The sequence below is a fragment of the Apodemus sylvaticus genome, chromosome 3 (assembly GCF_947179515.1).
Source record: "Apodemus sylvaticus chromosome 3, mApoSyl1.1, whole genome shotgun sequence".
In the NCBI taxonomy this organism is placed as follows: Eukaryota; Metazoa; Chordata; class Mammalia; order Rodentia; family Muridae; genus Apodemus; species Apodemus sylvaticus.
In genome coordinates this window covers 93,887,936-93,906,464 of record NC_067474.1, presented here as the reverse complement: position 1 = coordinate 93,906,464, position 18,529 = coordinate 93,887,936, and positions in this window count along the sequence as shown.

The following is an 18,529-nucleotide window of genomic DNA, read 5'->3' as shown; positions in this document are numbered from 1 at the left end:
CTAGCTTTTAATCATTTTTCTCCTGAATTTCTTTAAGAGATTTATTTATGTCCTTTATGTGTTCCTCTAAGAGCATCCTTACCAGTGCTTTTAAACCCAACTCTTGTTTTTCTGGTGTGTTGGGGTATCCAGGACTTGCTATTGTTGGAGAATTGGGTTCAGATGCTGCCATAATACCTTGGTTTCTGTTACCAATGTTCCTATGCTTACCTTTAGCCATCTAGTTCTCACTGGTGTTAGATGGTCTTATTGTCACTGGCTGGTGCCACAAGCTATTGTGGACCTTTAGGGCTATTTCTGAGACACTGAATGACTGGGTTTCCTCTGGCACAGATTACTGATATGCTGCCTTCCTCTTTTGTGCCTTTGGAGCCCTGTTCAGTCTTGCCTCAGGAAATGTTATACTTGGGTTGTCAAGGTGAACCAGGTGTTCTCAGACTGCTCTGTTATGGAGCAAAGATGGTGAGTGGGGGGGTCACTCCCTCTGTTGATTCTCACATAGGATACAGGCCCCATGACTGACCGGCTTGCAGATAAACCGCCTATGTTCTCAGGTCCTGAGTGCACGTAGACCCCTGGAAATTTGCATCCCCAGAGATCTTAAGCTCTGGATAATACAGTACCTAGTGATGTTCTTCTGCCCCGGCAGGCCACAAAGATGGCCACAGGAGTAGCTCCCTCTGCTGTTCTCTGCAAAGGATACAGGCCCCATGAGCAACCAGCTGGGAGATGAACCACCTGTGTGCTCAGGTCCTGGGGCCAGGCAGACCTCTGGCTGTTTGCGCCCCCAGAGATCTAAAGCTCGGGGTGATTCAGTACCTAGTGACACTCTTCTGCTCCAGCAGGCAGAGAATATGGCCGCAGGGATTCTCTCCCTCTGCTGGTCTCCAGGCAGGACACAGGCCCCACTCCCAGCGGACTGGCAGACGAACTGCCTATGTGCTCAGTTCCTGAGTGCAGGCAGACCCCTGGTGGCTTGCACCCCCAGAGATCTAAAGCTCAGGTGATACAGTACCTAATGAAGCTCTTCTGCTCCAGCAGGCAGTGAATATGGCCGCGGGGCTTCTCTCCCTCTGCTGGTCTCCAGGCAGGACACAGGCCTCACACCCAGAGGTCTGGCAGATGAACCTCCTAAGTGCCCAGTTCCTGAGAGTAGGCAGACCGCTGGCGGTTTGCACTCCCAGAGATCTAAAGCTCGGGGTGATACAGTACCTAGTGAAGCTCTTCTGCCCTAGCCGGCAGCAAATCCAAATTATTGTTCTTTTATTAGATCCTTTTATTTCTAAAAAGTAAATAGTTGGCAAAATTTTTGCTTCACCTTATACTCAAGATACTGTCTGAGGAAGAAGTTTGGTTTTACACATTGTCATCTTGTCAGAGTTGGACACTATTCACATTTCGAGTTGTTCACTTTGTAAACTGGGCTGTGGCTTTCTTTAAAAGTATTGGTTGCTAATGTACGCATGGAATGATCCATGATCACATGGAAAGCTGTTCTGTTTGACATCTTTTCTCAATAAATGTCTCATTATTACAGTGGATGAAAAGCCAGCCAAAATCCTTGCACTCCAGATGCTTTATAAAAATCTGGAACAGTGGACCAAAATAAAAACTGGCCAACTCTAGCCAAGTGCTCCAAAATTCTCCTTTTAGTACTAATTTTGTAGAAAGGGAAATGGAGTTTTACTCTCTCCACATCCCACACCTCATAGAGCCATCTTCAGAGTTGGGTCCCCTTGGAGTTTTTCAATTTATGATAGAAAAAGATTTATTTCTTGCTCTTTTTTTTCTTACATTTTATTTGCAAACTTCAAACATCCAGATTAAAATGGCAAGTAGACTCCTATATCCATCACTCAATTCAACAGTGACTTATTGGTGACCAATCAGTTTCTTCTAAATCTTGCCTATTTCTGTTAACTCAGGTTTTCAACAGCTCATAATTTCATTCACAAATACTTCCATGCGTATGTCTAAAAGTTAAGAACCCTCTTTAATCATTTTCATGATAGTATTGTCCCCATTATGTCAAATATTTATAAGCAGTATTTACTTTTCCCTGTTAGGGAAGGAATAGGACTAATTAGTCAGTGAGCTCAAAGTAGTCAAAAAGAAGAAAGCAGTATCTGGGTGTACTTGTAAACACCTCTAATACCAATAATCAGTTGCCAGAGGTAGGCAGATCTTTGTGAACTCAAGGCCAACACCATATACATAGTTATTTCCAGAACAGCTAGAGGTACATAGTAAGGCCCTGTCTCAAAAAAAAAAAAAAAAAAAAAAAAAAAAAAAAAAAAAAACCCTAAAAACAAAAAAACATCAAAACGACAACAAAACCAGAAGCAAACATCAGAAAAAGAAAGTTTTGTTCTATCAAATACATATTAAGCCTGCATAATGATGATATACAGAACTCTTCAAGGTTCAGAAGAAAAGACAGTGAGATGATGAATTTTTGGCTGATTTGAACATTGCCTGGTGCACATGCACATTCACATATCAGATAGTACAGTTTACTTGAGGGATGCTTGCTTGCTAGCAGGTGGACAGGCCTTGTCAGGTAGCTCCACACCCATGCTCAAGGAGAAATATGTAATTTGTTCCAATGAGTTGTAACAAAGAATATAAAAAAGAGGATGACATGAGAGAGAGAGAAGGGGGGAGCACTCACTCTGGGGGAGAGTCCAAAGGGAGAGGGAGAGTTGAGATATGGTTGAATATGATTAAGATACATTGGGTACATCCATGTAATAAGGATACATGCTCTACTATGTTCATAGCAGCCCTATTTATAATTGCCAGATGCTGGAAAGAACCCAGGTATCCCTCAACAGAAGAGTGGATGCAAAAAATGTGGTATATCTACACAATGGAGTACTATTCAGCCATTAGAAACAATGAATTCATGAAATTCTTAGGCAAATGGATGGAGCTAGAGAACATCATACTAAGTGAGGTAACCCAGACTCAAAAGGTGAATCATGGTATGCACTCACTAATAAATGGATATTAACCTAGAAAACTGGAATACCCAAAACATAATCCACACATCAAATGAGGTACAAGAAGAAAGGAGGAGTGGCCCCTGGTTCTGGAAAGACTCAGTGAAACAGTATTCGGCAAAACCAGAACGGGGAAGTGGGAAGGGGTGGGTGGGAGGACAGGGGAAGAGAAGGGGGCTTATGGGACTTTTGGGGAGTGGGGGGCTAGAAAAGGGAAATCATTTGAAATGTAAATAAATTATATCGAATAAAAAAATTAAAAAAAAAAGAAAATATTACAGAAAAAAAAAAGATACCTTGGGTACATTGTCAAAGAGTAAATAAAAGTTCTCTTTCTATCCCCCAACACATAATTTTATAAAAACAGTTTAAATGTGGTGCCCTGCATGTGTAGATGATACTCTCCCAAGAAGTCAATGGTTATGAAATAAACAAAAAATACCAGGTGTGGGGTACCTCTCTTTGATGTGTTATTTGAAGGGAAGAAATAGACCTGTAGAGACTCACAAAACAATTTGGCTATGACCATTGTTCTTGATCACCAACCCGATCTTGATTATAAGACTACTCTTGAATACATTGCACACCTTGTTCACAGGACATAGAGAAATCAAACCAGATGTGAGGTAGAAACCTGCTTGATAGCAAGCTTTTGTAGTAAGAGAATGTGCTATGCAAGCTGCTGCTGGAGAAAAATTATTAGCAGTCCCCAAGCCCTGAGAGCTACATCAAAAACCTGGAACAGATCAGATTTGAGGTTTGACTCTTAGTGTTTATCTTGGCTTGATTATGATGGGAATATCCCATGACTCTGCTTGAACTTGAGGCTTGATCCACAGGAGGGAAGTGATACTGTAAACCTAGACGAGCATCTATGTCATTGGTACTAGGGAAGAGACTATTATTACTGTTTTGCACATTTTTCCAACCCTTTTTTGAATATTTGAGTTTTTAGATGAGTGCTATTCTCAGCCTAGGTCAGAGAAGCTTCCTGACCTAGGCATTGGTTAATACAGGCACTCAGAACTGCATGTATTGCTCATAAATGATGATAGAGTGCTCTGTCCCAAATCAAACATCTATATTGCCCTCTCTAAGGTTCAGAGAACATGGAGAAAGAGGAAAGACTGTCCAAGACAGAAGATAGGGAAGAGAGCTAGAGAATGCTGTCTTCTAGACTCACATTGCATGGCTATTGTATTCATCAGCTCCTTGCTACTGTAGTTACTTGCACACTACTGGGCCTATCACTATTTCATTGTGCAAGAGGGGGTACTTGTACTGAGTAGTTAATGATTTTGAGGAGAAGGGGCTCTCTTCATTGGTATAGCTATGGTAAGTTCCTCATGCTCCAATAAATAAGCTCCTACCATGTTCATGGATGAACTTCAATTGTTCTCAATGATTCATTAAAAAAAAAGACCTGAAACAGGAAGGAATGTGGTAGGAAGAAGGGTTTCAATGGGAAGGGCAGGGAGACAAGACAGGGAAATAATGGTGGAAATGACACAATTTTCTTATATATGTGTGTGAAACTATTGAAGAATAAAAAGGGAAAGAAGGAAGTAGGAAGGTAGGTAGGTAGGTAACAGTTCTAGATTTAGAATGTTCATCATAATTGGTCAATATTTTCTCACTGTAGTCTACAAATCAGTACCCCGGGATGTCCTCAGAATGACTACTCTTCTTATAGAAACAACCATGGAACCCAGTAGAATCTGATGACATTTCGGCATATTTCTAGCAGTCAGTCTCACTATAGGTTTCTTGGCTTCTCTTACATTGGTTTCCACAGATGTTGATAGTATGTCCTTAGCTACCGTGCTTTGTCTATGTCTACAAAAGATGTTGACTCTGACATCTTCCCTGTCATCTCGCTTTTAATATAGGCAAAGCCAAAGACCGAAACAACAAAATTTATATTACCATCACTACCATAATCCTTCCTCTGTCTTTTCATTACTTATGGAAGGAGTTTTTAATAAAGGTTTTGACAGATTATGAATTGTGATCGTTATATGTTTATTGACTTGATTGCACTTATTTCTTGACAGAGATTATTACACAACTTATTTCAAAGAACTACTGTATATCGATGATTTCTCACCAAATTATCAGCAAATAATGTACAGTGTAATACTCATTAATGCTTACACATGTTTAGACAATTTATTATATGAGATAAAGAGGCATTATTCATTAAAAGATGTGTGCAAAATTAAAACTTTCTCATCATGTTAAGACTAACTCAGATTAAGTGTAAGGATAATATATTTTGCACCTGTTAAGAACTATAATTACCTGTTTTGGAGTGATGCTTTGGAATTTCCTCTTTACTATGATACAATTTTCTTTGCCTTTAAAGGTCATATCAGGTTGATCTGTTCTCATTCAATGTAGGAAATGTAACTTCAATGTGAAAATGAAATTGATGATAGATACCAAATTTTCTTGTGTTTTAATCTTTATCCACTCCTGACTCTTGTTAGTGTATTAACATGTTATGTTCAGGTAGAGTTATTTTCTGGAGGCATTAAAATATACAACGCAAAACATGCCATGAAATTAACTCTATTGATAAGTAGGAGACATAAAAGCTCACATTTAAGAACTTATTTTACCAGGAAGGCAATAACTTGGGTCCTACAAGAAAACACAACCTTCTTTAGTAATACAGAAAGACGAAGCTACAAGCAGAGGACACTGGTATTCCAAACACTGCAAGAACAGATAAATGTTTACATTTTCTGCTCTGTTAACAAACAGTGCCTATATATGGATCTTCAAAGATTGCTGGTTAAGGAGGATGAATGTAACTTCATTTGAAGGGTAATGTTTCAATATGACCATCAATATTCTCTGGAAAATGTTCTTATTAAAACAGCTTATTTTGAGAAATAGTGAGATCTTAATAAAAACCTTAATTTTTATTCAAGAAAATGTTAGTGAATGTGCTATGGTACTACTGGGCACTGTTTCATGGTTGCAGAGGCAGCAGGGAACAAAAACTGACAAGCATTTCTGCTTTTGTGGCAACTTCATTCTGCTGGATACAGATCAAAACCCAAACATTCCACATACTAAACTGGTAAGAATGCAAATTCTTAGATTCAAAGGGCCAAGATTCTTATAACTGAATTTTCTCTCCTCTCTGCATTGTCTCGTGTACTTTCCATTTAGAGACTCTCATGTACAAACTTCTATTCAGTACATGAACACGATGTGGGTTCACACAACACTTAATGCAGTGATGGAGCAAAGTCGGTCTTGGACTGATTGTCTACTGGTGTCATTCCTGGAATTGCATAGTCCAACAGATTTACCGTCTGGAGAAAGTACACCATACTCTAGACTGATATAAATACCTGAAAAATTAAATTCCTGAATACCTTTTGTCTTCAGTAGTCACACACTATTGATGTGGTTGCTTGTGTCTGGCTGGTACTGCCAGACACCTTTCTGGAAGTTTGGAACTCTTGCTTTTTGTGAATGTTCCTGTAATTGTTCAATGGCCTGTTTTTCTATCTCTCAACACTGAAGGGGCCTTACCTCCTCAAGTAGAATACAGAGATTTGTAACTTCCTCAAGATCATCTGAGTCAAAAACAAACAAACAAACAAACAAACAAATGATGCATTTATTCAGTTATAAACACAGTTTTCATTTGCTATTGTTTAGTGATATATATTTTATATTTATTCAACAGTAATTAATGTCAGCACTCTAAAATATTCTTAGTTACCTAACATATGTACTCCTATTCTGAGAAAATCAGTGCTTCTTGAAGAAAGAAGAAACAACATACAAAACAATAACAACAACAATCAAAACACAAAAAGTCCTTACAACTTAAACTTTTCAACTATAATAAGAACAAAGGAGAAGTTTTATTAGGATCACATTCAGAGGTGTATATGACACAATTTCAAGGTTTTGGAGAAACGATTTCTTTAAAAGAGGCTAAAGGGGATAGGCACTAAGAGGCATCAGGAGGAACAGGAGAATGACTCTTCTTTAGAATTCAAAGTCATTTGAAAACACCAGTGTCAGAAAGAAAATTCTCAGGAGCTTTTTATTACCCGTGGAAATTCTTTCTCACCAACCCACATAGGGTTTGGCTTCTGTATATTTTCCTTGTGGAGTTGAGCTCTTTCTAAAGCATTGTTGATATCCACAGATTAAAATAAGATCATTAGTGACCAAGAAGCTGCTGGAGGTCTCCAGAGAGAGGCTACTGGGTAGCATGCTATTCACAGCAGTAATATCAAGTAGTCACAATGACTTGTCCAAGAACACACAACTCTTCAGAGATGGGCCTTCTGACTTCAAACCAATAGAATGATGAGGGTGAGTATTGTTCATGGCACTCTATTACAGAGATTATGATGATCGTTATTATAGTTTGTGGTGAGGGAGTCTGATTTTCATTTCTGTTAATATTGTGATTTACTTTCTAAAAATAAATTTAAGATGACAAAAACCCCAACAATCCTAATATATAAAAGGAAACTAGAGATTAATTGGGAAAGAAATGGATAAACCTGCCAATACTGACCACAGCACTTGTTCAAGTTCTGTAGAAGACACATAAAAGACTTGCTTGCAGAAATCTTAATAGGTTCTAGACACAGCAATGTAAGGAAAGCCCTGAGAAGCAGCAGGGATGATTTTGCCAGGCTTTGAAGTTGTGTTAACAAAGTCATTATATTCAGAACAGCTTGTTTTCAGTTATGTAAAGGTAGTTTGCATGTATCTTGCATTCACTTGGCATATTCAATTCAGAAATGAGCAGAGCATAAGGAGTTTCATCCTCCTCATCTGTTGTGATGTTTGGGCATCAGTTTCTGCAGCACTCAAGCAGATTTGATGCTGATGCACAGCTGAAAGGGCCAGGCAATTTCTTTTGATTCTCCATAATCTGTGCTGTTCCACTTCTGCCTTAACTCTGCTTCTCAGCACTTTCTTTGATGTCTGAGAATCATATTTTTTGCGACTTCCTTTAGGAGAAATTTGGTTGCAAGGAAGTAGTTTCTACTGATGTAAAACCTTTCCATTCTGGAGGGAAGCTCATTAAAACACAGGATGTTTACAGAGAGATGAAACAACGAGCTATTCTGAGGGGAGGCGAAACATGCCATCCTGGACTGAAGCCACTTCCCAATTACTCAGGAAGGAATTAACTCATGGTAGCTTCAGGAACTCCCTGAAACTGACCAGATTCATTAGGCTCCTCCTTAAGTAACAGAGATAAGCAGTAAAACTGTAAAGGCACTCCTAGACAAGTCGGGCTGCCTAGAGGATACTCAGACCTGGAAGCCAGATGAATTACATACAAAAAGCAAAGACCCACTGACCTTCCTAGAAATAGCTCAAAGCAATTGAGCAACTTGGAAAGAACACTGACCTCTTGAGCTGCTTGAACATGTTCCGTGCTCCACAGGTTTCCAGTATTCATGAACTTTCAACCATGCTAGGTTGGGCTTTGGTGATGTGACTCTCTGAATCGGTTTCGCTTCTCTAACTAACTCCTCCCCCATATTTTTGTAAGTACCCTCAATAAGGACATTGCCTAGTTCACCAAGTCTTGCTTTGGTGGTATCGTAACATGGGTCCCTATGGAGTGAGTAGTTGCTTATTCTTATATTCCCCAGGAAGAATGCCATGTAACTCCAAGTGTTTGGGAAGTAGAGGGCATAGGGAAAGGAAACCCCTAAACATTCATTACTAATCAAAATATCAGAATACCATCAGTTTGCCTAGTAATAGCCACTTCAAGGTTTTGTTTTTGTTTGTTTGTTTGTTTGGTTTTTTTTTTTTTTTTGGTTTTTTTTTTTTTTTTGAGAAAACACTTGCCAGGAAAAAATATCTCTAAGGTACTTATAATGACTGATGACTAAGTCAAGTCTGGCTATCTATTCAACTGTAGCTTAATGGTGATAGACTTAGTCTTTGGGCTCTTCAGAGAGCTATTTCCAACACACTCATACACTGGGGTCACTGTCTACAGGTGCATCCCCTAACCTAGTAGTTCTCCGTAGCAAGTCCCCCAGAAGATGGAGTCAAGTTGGCTTTCAATTGTCTTCATTTCTGCTTAGTGTCTATTAAGGTCCTAGAGTATAGATTCTTCATTCATGCTGAACTTACCAATAAATATATTTAAGTTATTTTCATATGTACTTATTAAATATGCATTGTTAAATTAGCTATACATAATTCTATTTCACTTTCCACATAAGTCTCAGGAAAACTCATGCTACCATAGTCCTTCATAAGAAACTACCCAATGAATACAGGAAAGGATTAAGATGCCTCGCTCAAGCTAAAAAGGTTTTGATAGTTAATGACTACTACTGGAGGGCAAGTCCATTTTCTTCTGAGATATGGCCATTGGCAGGTTTCTCATGTTGCTATGCATAGCCCTGCACCTGCACACAGACTCACAGCACTAATTAGGCTCAGTAAATTAAAAAACAAACAAAATAGTCCATGACATTAGCTATAAGACATAATTGGGTAGTTCTGGAAGGAGTTGAAAGGGAGCAAGGTCATGTATTTGATCAAAGGACATTGTAGACATGTATGGAATTCTCAAAGAATAAATAAAATGATATATAAAAGAGATTCAAGGTTAGCTGATAATTCCTTAGGGGATGTTTCATTTTGATATGCAAAAAATATCATAATTACACACAAGGTAATTTCAAAGAATAAACAATGTGTTAAAATAGTACAGGAAACTCGAATTGAAGAAGAGGGGCATCCATAACACCATAACATAGACAGCCATTCACATCCATGGTGATGGAGCACTGATCAGTCAAGATCTTTGATCTGCGAAGTGAGTCACAAGCAGGTGGGAACATGCACGAGAATTCTAGAATGTAACAAAGAAGATCCAGATGGGGAATTCCATGCATGGAAAATGTTATCAGTTACTTGCTGAGGGCCAAGAGTGGCTGATGTTTCCTATGGTGTAAACTCGTTTGCATTCATTGACTACATGTAGACCCCAGCAAGACATTGCTATACTTGGCAATGTCAACCCCGGAGAACAGGACCTAAAAATGAGCTTACTAAAGTCTTATGCAATAGCCAACTTTATTCAGAGTATCAGGCATTTATAGTCTGAGAGTCAAGAATCAGATGACTGCAATGTCCAGACACAAGAAGAAGCCACATATGGCAAAAACATGTTTTTGCATAAAGGCGCATGAATAACAACAGCTGAAGTAAACTCAATCCTATCCTCTACACCTGGGAGAAGCACAAACCACTTTTGAAGAACAATTCTATGTTTTGAAGACACTGACCTCACAAAATTCTTGTCTTGTTTTGTTTTAGTTTTCTTAAATGCACTCAGAATTCCCCTCAATCAGTCCATTTTTGGACTATGTTTTGACAGAGTAATACATTAATACTCTACTCAACAAATCCTGTCTCGCTTTTCTGAAGCCATAAGGTAAAGAATCCCTATGTTTATTGGTATTTATAGAAGACAGAGAAAGTTAGCATTGAGGACTAAGAATGTGTGTAATTCTTGAAATATTTTACTTTAAATATTGAGCCTCCAACATGTTTTTTCTTTCACTGTGAAATCTCGGTAAACATTACACATTACTCTAGGCCTGCTTTAGTAGCCTGGTCATTCCATAGTTCTGAGGCAATTGTGATGCTCACCTTCTCCTGCCCTCACTCCTTTACAAACTGATATAACTGTAAAAAAGAAGAAAAAGAACGAGAAGTAGCAGAAGGAGGAGGAGGAAGAGGAGGAAGAAGAGGAGGAAGAGGAGAAGGACAACAACAAAAACAAAAACAACAAAAACAAGAGGAAGAAAGAAAAGAAAAAAGAAAAGAAAAGAAAAGAAAAGAGGAAAAATGAAATAAAAGACTTAATCCTATTGTGGTAACTTTAAATTATTTGAATTACAACTAAAGGTGGAGAAGATTAAATTAATGAGACAAAATTGGCAAAATTAATAGAATTCCTTAAAATCAGAGTACAAAAAATAGTCTCCTCATTTAGATTTCAAGTTAGATATATTTGATTACCTGCAGAAACAGACCGATTCAATAAACATGCTATTCTTTCAGTAACTTGTACTCTGGAGAGTTAAACCATTTGTATCGCCTGGATTTTCAACCCTAAAATATTGAATAAGAAAGGAAAAGTCTTCTGTCCTGCTTTATCAGTTGTCCGGTTTTTATATTTTTGTAACATTGCTAATCTCCTTTAATTTCTGTCATTTATGCTTATCTTCTTTATCTTCTTCTTTTATTTATTTATTTATTTTTTGGTTTTGGTTTTTTGTTGTTGTTGTTTGGTTTTTTTCGAGACAGAGTTGTATCCCTGGCTGTCCTGAAACTCACTCTGTAGACCAGGCTGGCCTCAAACTCAGAAGTTCACCTGCCTCTGCCTCCCAGGTGCTGGGATTAAAGGCGTGTGCCACCACCGCCCGGCTATGCTTATCTTCTTAAGATCATACAGTTTTTGTGTGCTGATTTCTACTTATTTTGTGATACAGTAGATTAAATTTGATCATATAACACAAATGCTGTTTTCCTATCCATTTTAAAAACAGGCCATACTTTTGATTAAATGAGTACCCAACATCTACCTAATTGTGATTATGTAAATGTGGTCCATTATTTGTGAGATCTGTGTTCTGATTGTGTGTTTCAGTATGTGTTAAACTTGTTTGTCCTTTCAGATATTTTTCTTTCTCCTTTGACTCCCATAGGCAGGGTGAGGGCACCTGCATCTGTGTTCCTTTTCTATTAAACAGTTGACCTTAGGCAAAGGAGATTATCCAGGAGGTCCCATCCAATTCCAAAAGACAATAAAATTAGAAAAATTTCTACAAGTCGTGATAGAGGAAGAAGCAAAAATTCAGATTCTAAGCACAAGAAGGGTTTGGCTGGTTGGAAGCTGGAGAAGGTTTACACTAATACTAATACACTAATACTACCATCCAGGAAAAGAGAATGATAGGCTCCTAGCTCCTAATAACTTCAGTTATATATCTTTAAGTGAAAGTCTACCTAATATATACCTAATATATCTTTAAGTGAAAGTCAACTCCTAATTTAGGCCACTATGACCATTTGAAAGCCTGATTAGATTTAGCAGTCTTAGACCACAAATGGCTGGTTCCTTTTCTCCATTTTTCTAATAAAAATAGATCATAAATTTGAGTAAACTGGTTCCATATCTGCCTAATAAGACTATGTAAACTCAGTCCATCAATTTCCATGGATGTATGATACATTCAGCCTTAATCAGAGACATCTGTCTTTGCAACTAATATTGCTAAATGTAGAGGCTCATGGCTTCTTGTGCTGGTTAGTAGTCTGTCAACTTGATACAAACTAGTCTCATCTGGGAAGAGAGATGCTCAGCTGAGAAATTTCCTCCACCAAAATGGCCTGTGGACATGTCTGTGGGACATTTTCTTAATTAATAGTTTAGGACCCAGTGGCCCAGTGGGAGGGCCCAGCCCAGTGAGGGAAGTACCATCCTTATGCGGGTGGTCCTTGGTTTTATAAGAAAACAGGCTGAGCTAACAATGGGGGAAATGTGTAAGCAATGTTCCTTCATGGCCTCTTCTTCATTCTCTGCTCTGGCTTTCATGGATGATGGACTATGTAACTTTAAAGCTGAAATAAACCATCATCTCCCAACAATGCTTTATCTTAGCAACAAAAACGAACTAATACAGAAATTGGTAGTGAAAATGTACTCATGCTGTGATGGAACTGACATGTTTTCTGCAAGGAGATTATGGGAAGATAGTAGAAGTTTGGATGAAAAAATCACAGCTTAGTTGGCTGCTCTGTGGGAACTTGGAAGATGATGCTGAGAACAATTTAGACAATGGAAGTCTGGATTGTGAAGTTTCAGAGGGATGTTTGAGAGGCCTGCAAAGACTACCAGGGATGCATATGTGACATGTTTGAATGAAGCATTTGGTTTCTGGTTAACTGGGGCTGAAGAATTAGTTGTGTTGAATAAGAGAGCAGCAGCACTGAAGTGAAACCTTTGCCTTAATGGGGAAAATTGATGCTGGTTAGCAGGGGTTGAAAAGTCAGCTCTGACTAATAGGAGACCAGAATGACCAAAATGAAATCTTCTGGGAGGTATTTCCCAGTACACTTGGGGAGTAGGATGGGTGTGTGTGTGTGTGTGTGTGTGTGTGTGTGTGTTTGTATGTCTGTGGTTTTAGTGTGGTGGTGATAGGCATGGTAGTGGTGGTGATAATGGGCATGGTGTTGGTAAGTGTATGTCTCAAGTTGGCACCCACTGTAAGAATCTTTCATGTGATAATGTGACAGTGCAAAAGTTCCTATATCTTGTCTCAGTGGAAGCCATCTTTGGTTCAAGTTTTCTTGTTTTACTCACCACCTCCTTCCTCAACAATTGCCAAGCAAGATTTCATTTTTCTTTTTTCTTTGCCTATATAAGATCACTTTCAAATGATCTTATGTAGTGTCAAATGCTCTTGAGTGTTCTCATAGGATTCTTAGGCTGTCACCACCTGACATAATTCAGATTCTCAATTTAGACATTGGTTGTGCTGAGTAGTCTTTCAGTCTCTATCTCACAACAATACTAGGTTTTATGACATGAAATATGCCAAATTAAAGGAACTGCAAAGAGAATAGGACATTTGGTATCAGGAGCAGCCACGGGTGAAGATGTAATCTCAGTTGCAGTTGATACCCAAATATTGACAGGGTCATGCAGAGACTTCCCACCATGTGGCAGGGTCAGAGTTTCTAAAATGACCATAAGAAGGCATTAGTCAATATGGAGAGTAAGGTCCAGTAGATACTGTTGTATATTGGAGATGTCAGGACTGTGAAATTCTCACCAAGACTGGCAGCAGGCATGAAGTACAGCTACCCCAAACCTCCAAGAAAAACTGCACTGTGCATGGTAGAGCCAGAGAGGTGGGACTACTCAAGTCCTTTGCAGTCAGGAATATTATGAATGAGTATCGAATATTGGATACATGTGATCTTGGGATATAAAGGAAAAGTTATGTTTAAATAATTATATACTAATATATCAAACTGATAGAGTCACCTGGGAAGAGGGAACCTCAGCTGAGGAATTGCCTTCATCACATAAGCTTGTGTGCATATTTAAAAAGACAATTTCTTGATTAAAGATTGGTGAGAGAGGGCCTACCTCACAGGAGGCAAAGCCATCCTTAGTTTGATGGTCCTGAGTTGGGTAAGAAAGCAATCTGAGCAGGCCATGAAGAGACGGTAATAAACAGAGTTCCTCCACAATCTCTGCTTTAGCTCCTTCCTCCAGGATGCTGCTGGATTCCACTGATAATAGACTATAACCCAAAGGCTGACCAAATAAAACATTTTTTTCCCCTAAGGTTTGGGCAATGTTTTATCACAGCAACAAAAAGAAAACTAGGACACTACACAGTATACTGAGACTATCTAATGCATAAATGCTCATCCTTACACCAAACTTTAGACTTGTATCATTTCTAAATCTCAGGAACATTGTGGATAGGATGTGAGAAGTTAAGATGTAGGAACTAGGGAAAAGAAAAACTGTGAAATGTCAGCTTCTGAGAAAGACACAACTGTTGCTATCAGAAACTCACAGCAGTTGAGCATGTCTGCACTGGTCTCTCCAAGGACATGTTCATCATAGTCAGGCATAGAAGAAAGAGGATTTTAGGAATTCCTGTCTTTCACTACTGCATTTTCTGCTACTGATATATTCAGGGAGTCATTTCTTTTAACTGTCTATTTACTTGTGATGACACCAATTGTCCAGTAATCCTGTATATGACACTGATTAAACAAAGCAGGTCACCTAACAAAATAGAATTCTGGAATCTCATACTCATCCTTGTGACTTCACATTTAGGCATAAAACTGCAAAACAAAGCTTTCACATCAGTAGTGTAACAGAATTGTTATTGTTTGTTTTGTTATACAACAGGTCTCATATCCAAATATGAGACCTGAACATGAACTCAGGTTGTCTCTTATATTGTGTTCAAATGTGGAAACTGACATGTGATTGTTTAAAGTTACAAAACAAAAGAAAATCATAAATCAAGGCATTTTTCAAACCCATTGTGAGAACTTGGCAGTAGATGGGTTAGGACAAAGCAGGGAAAGTTGATAGTGATTTTTGAATGTTATCTGACAACATTCTTAGCTTTTGAGCAGGTGGAAGCTAGTTTCTATTAAGTGAGTAAGTTCTCTTAAAGTTTCACCTAATTGTTAAAAGAACCTTAGATCAAGCACAAAGGTGGACAATGGGTGACTGTTGAAGGATTAAAAGATAGCTTAAGATAGCTTTGATTCTGGGTCTGTAATGTTCCAGCTCACCACAATCATGAATTTGCATTAATATTCAATCAGCTTTGTGTAATCTTTAACTTCCTCTGACATCGCCAGAGCATCAATTCACACTCTGAACTTAAGTTCCTTTTTTTTAACCCATATTTTAAGGTATCTGTTTTCCCCCACTTTCTGATCTCAACAATCTTATAATCTCTTTTTGATGACAAGGATATCTCTAAATTCCTTTCACCAGGAAAAATAATACATCAGCAATTGGCAGATTTGATTAACTTACACAGATAACATGAAGAAATAAGTACATGGCAGAAAAAGGAAAGAATTGACTAAGTAATAATAAGTTATATCATAAGTTATTTTGCATGACAGATCATCAAATATTTAATCATCTGTTACAGCTTTAGAATTTAGACACCTATTAATAATCTTCATTATATAGTCTATATTCCTATTCATTATATATTATTTTGCTTTTTCACCAACTGAAATCCTCTATCAGCAACATCCCTCATGTTCATGACCAGTTTTCTTTTGGTAAGGCCATGTAACCTTTTCCTTTCCATAATTTCTCAAAATAATCTTATCTTGTCTTATTATTGCAAAAGGTTATTCATGTTTTCCTAATCAGGTAATAGGCCTCCTACAATGTCTTTGGCTCTTGTCCCAATCAATGTCCTATCAAGTCTGTTAATTTTATGTTTAATACTTTATATAGAGTTTATAAGAAAATCAATTGAATATAATGTTTTAATGAAATATTGTGATGAGCATGATAAATTAAAAACAAAATATAATTAAAAGTGAGTTATAGCCAAATATAAATTCCTGTAATGCATTTTAGAAAATGCAATGTGGTTCTTGTGGCTTAGAAAATGAAAATAGACTTCACTAAGCATCTATATTGCTCTCCATTTTCCAACACACTAATCTACTCAGTCTATTTTTAATTAAAAGTGTATCCTGTAATCTTAACCTAATCCTCAATAATTTGAGACATGAAAGGGTAGAGAAGAAAGTGATTCCTGTTGACAGACAACAGAGAACAAAGTCTGTACTTCTGAGGCAGGATGAAAGGACAGGACGAATTGTGGGGACACTGGAAAGGAAGGGAACCCCTTGCTCTGGTGTCTGGGTGAAGCCTCTCTCCAGCTGGGAACCATGGATTTCAGCGTGATTAGCCACAGTTGATGTAAAGATTGTCTGCATTGAGATAATGCTCCTTTTACATAAAGATATTTTCAAATAAGAATCTGAAAGGCCAATGAATTGTGCTAAGTCTTAAGCCTGTGCGACCTCTAAGTATAGTTTTTCCATACACTTTCTGGGAAGCTCGCAAGCAAGCGCATTAACTTTTGTTTAGAGTGGAAGTGTCTGAAATGTCTGGGGAACTCTTGTGATATAAGGTTCTATCTTATCTACACTATCCTGCCTGGTGTACCTCAGAAACCACTCCATGATCTCATTTAAATTCCTTCACAACCCTTTAAAGATATTAAGTTCAAACAAACCAGGATTCTTTGTATGATGAATGTGAAGATAATGGCATGTGTCTGTCTTTAGAGAAGACTTGTGTACATTTGACTGTCTTAGCCTTTCTCTTGCGTGTTTCTCTTTGCATAAACCCCTCCCTCTTACATATCTTATAACTCCCCTTTAATAAATTTTAGTGCATTCTGCTCCATTGTGGCTTATTGTGTATCTGTGAAATTTCATTTTTGTTGTGATATCAAGGATCTAGTTTTTGTGTTACACAACTAAACGTCCAGGCATGATGTACCCATTGGCAGAATAATGGTATAAAAGTTATGAGACTAACCAACTGATTTCTGATGGAATTTACCACCTACTGCACAAGAAAGAGTTAATGCTTAGAACTGCTAATCTGGTCAAGAGCCCAAGGCAGGTCAAACTACACCCAGTTAAGAAGAAAGGGAGGCTGAAAAGCTACTGATGCTCAGTTCTTCTTCTCCAGTTACATAGTTCAAGATCCCAGCCAGGGAACTATACCGTCCCTAGTGGGCTGTTCTTCCATGTCAAATAATCCAACCATAGATGGGCACCTTAGGGTTTCCTAGACTATGAGAAATTCTTCAATTATCATGTCCCAGACCTAATAATCTGTTTTCTAAAGACAAACTGTAGAAATATTTTTTCTATTCTACCTGAAAATATGAAGTTCTTGTGGACATGTGCTGTCTAGGACTATAGCTGATGTCTAAGTCTATATATGTCTATGTTTTCCATGTGTCTGTGGAAAAACTTGGAATGCCATTATTATAGCTAAGAAACTGGATACTTTAATTTTATGGTTTCAAGTTAAATATCTATATATGACTAACACTTAAAGCATTATAACCCTAGCCTCTATGATCTGTTGCTCAGGAATGTTTGATTTTTTCCCTTAACTTTAGGGTAGATTTTAGTTATTCTGAACTAAATTAACAACAATATATAACTGCCATCTGTGTGTAACTTTCCCTTATTTTCAAGGAATGGTACCAGGGGGTTAGTTAGGCATTAGTAGACTGAAGGTCATTTGAAATGGAGATGTATGGTTTCTTTAATACGTTAGTCATGTCACATGATGTTTTTCTGTAAGATGTCTTGTGAGAGGGCCTATGATATAGTGCTGAAAACAGATACTTGAGAAGATGTGGGATGCTTAGAAAGAATATAAAATAATTCTCACAAACAGTGAGAGGATGCTCTTACATTGCTATGCCATTCAAGGCTTTGCTGGTCTTCACTGGTCTTCATTGTCCTTCAATTCATAGAGAAAAATGCCCAACAAACTACTCTGGTATTCTGGCTGCTTCTGGCTGCTTCTACTGACTTGTGCCAATTAGGCAGAGCCTTCCTGTTTCTGCTGGATGTGTTGCCATTTCTGATTCATGTTTGGTGTTTGCTATTGAACTGGACTGCTGGTATCCTGATAGCAAAGAGTGGACTTGCCCCAAGGAACAACTTATAAATACCTATTTATAAATACCCTTTTCCTATTAACCTTCTTTTGATCCTTCCTCTGGTCAGTGGGTTAGAAGGGAGGTTGAAGCATTTATGAACCCAAAATAAATAGATTTTGAAAAACCTTCAAACCTATAGTCATTAAGGTTAAAACATTCCCTCATACTCAACAGTTTGTATAACAAAAAGCTCAAATTGTGGTACTTTTTGCACTCTGGAGGTTT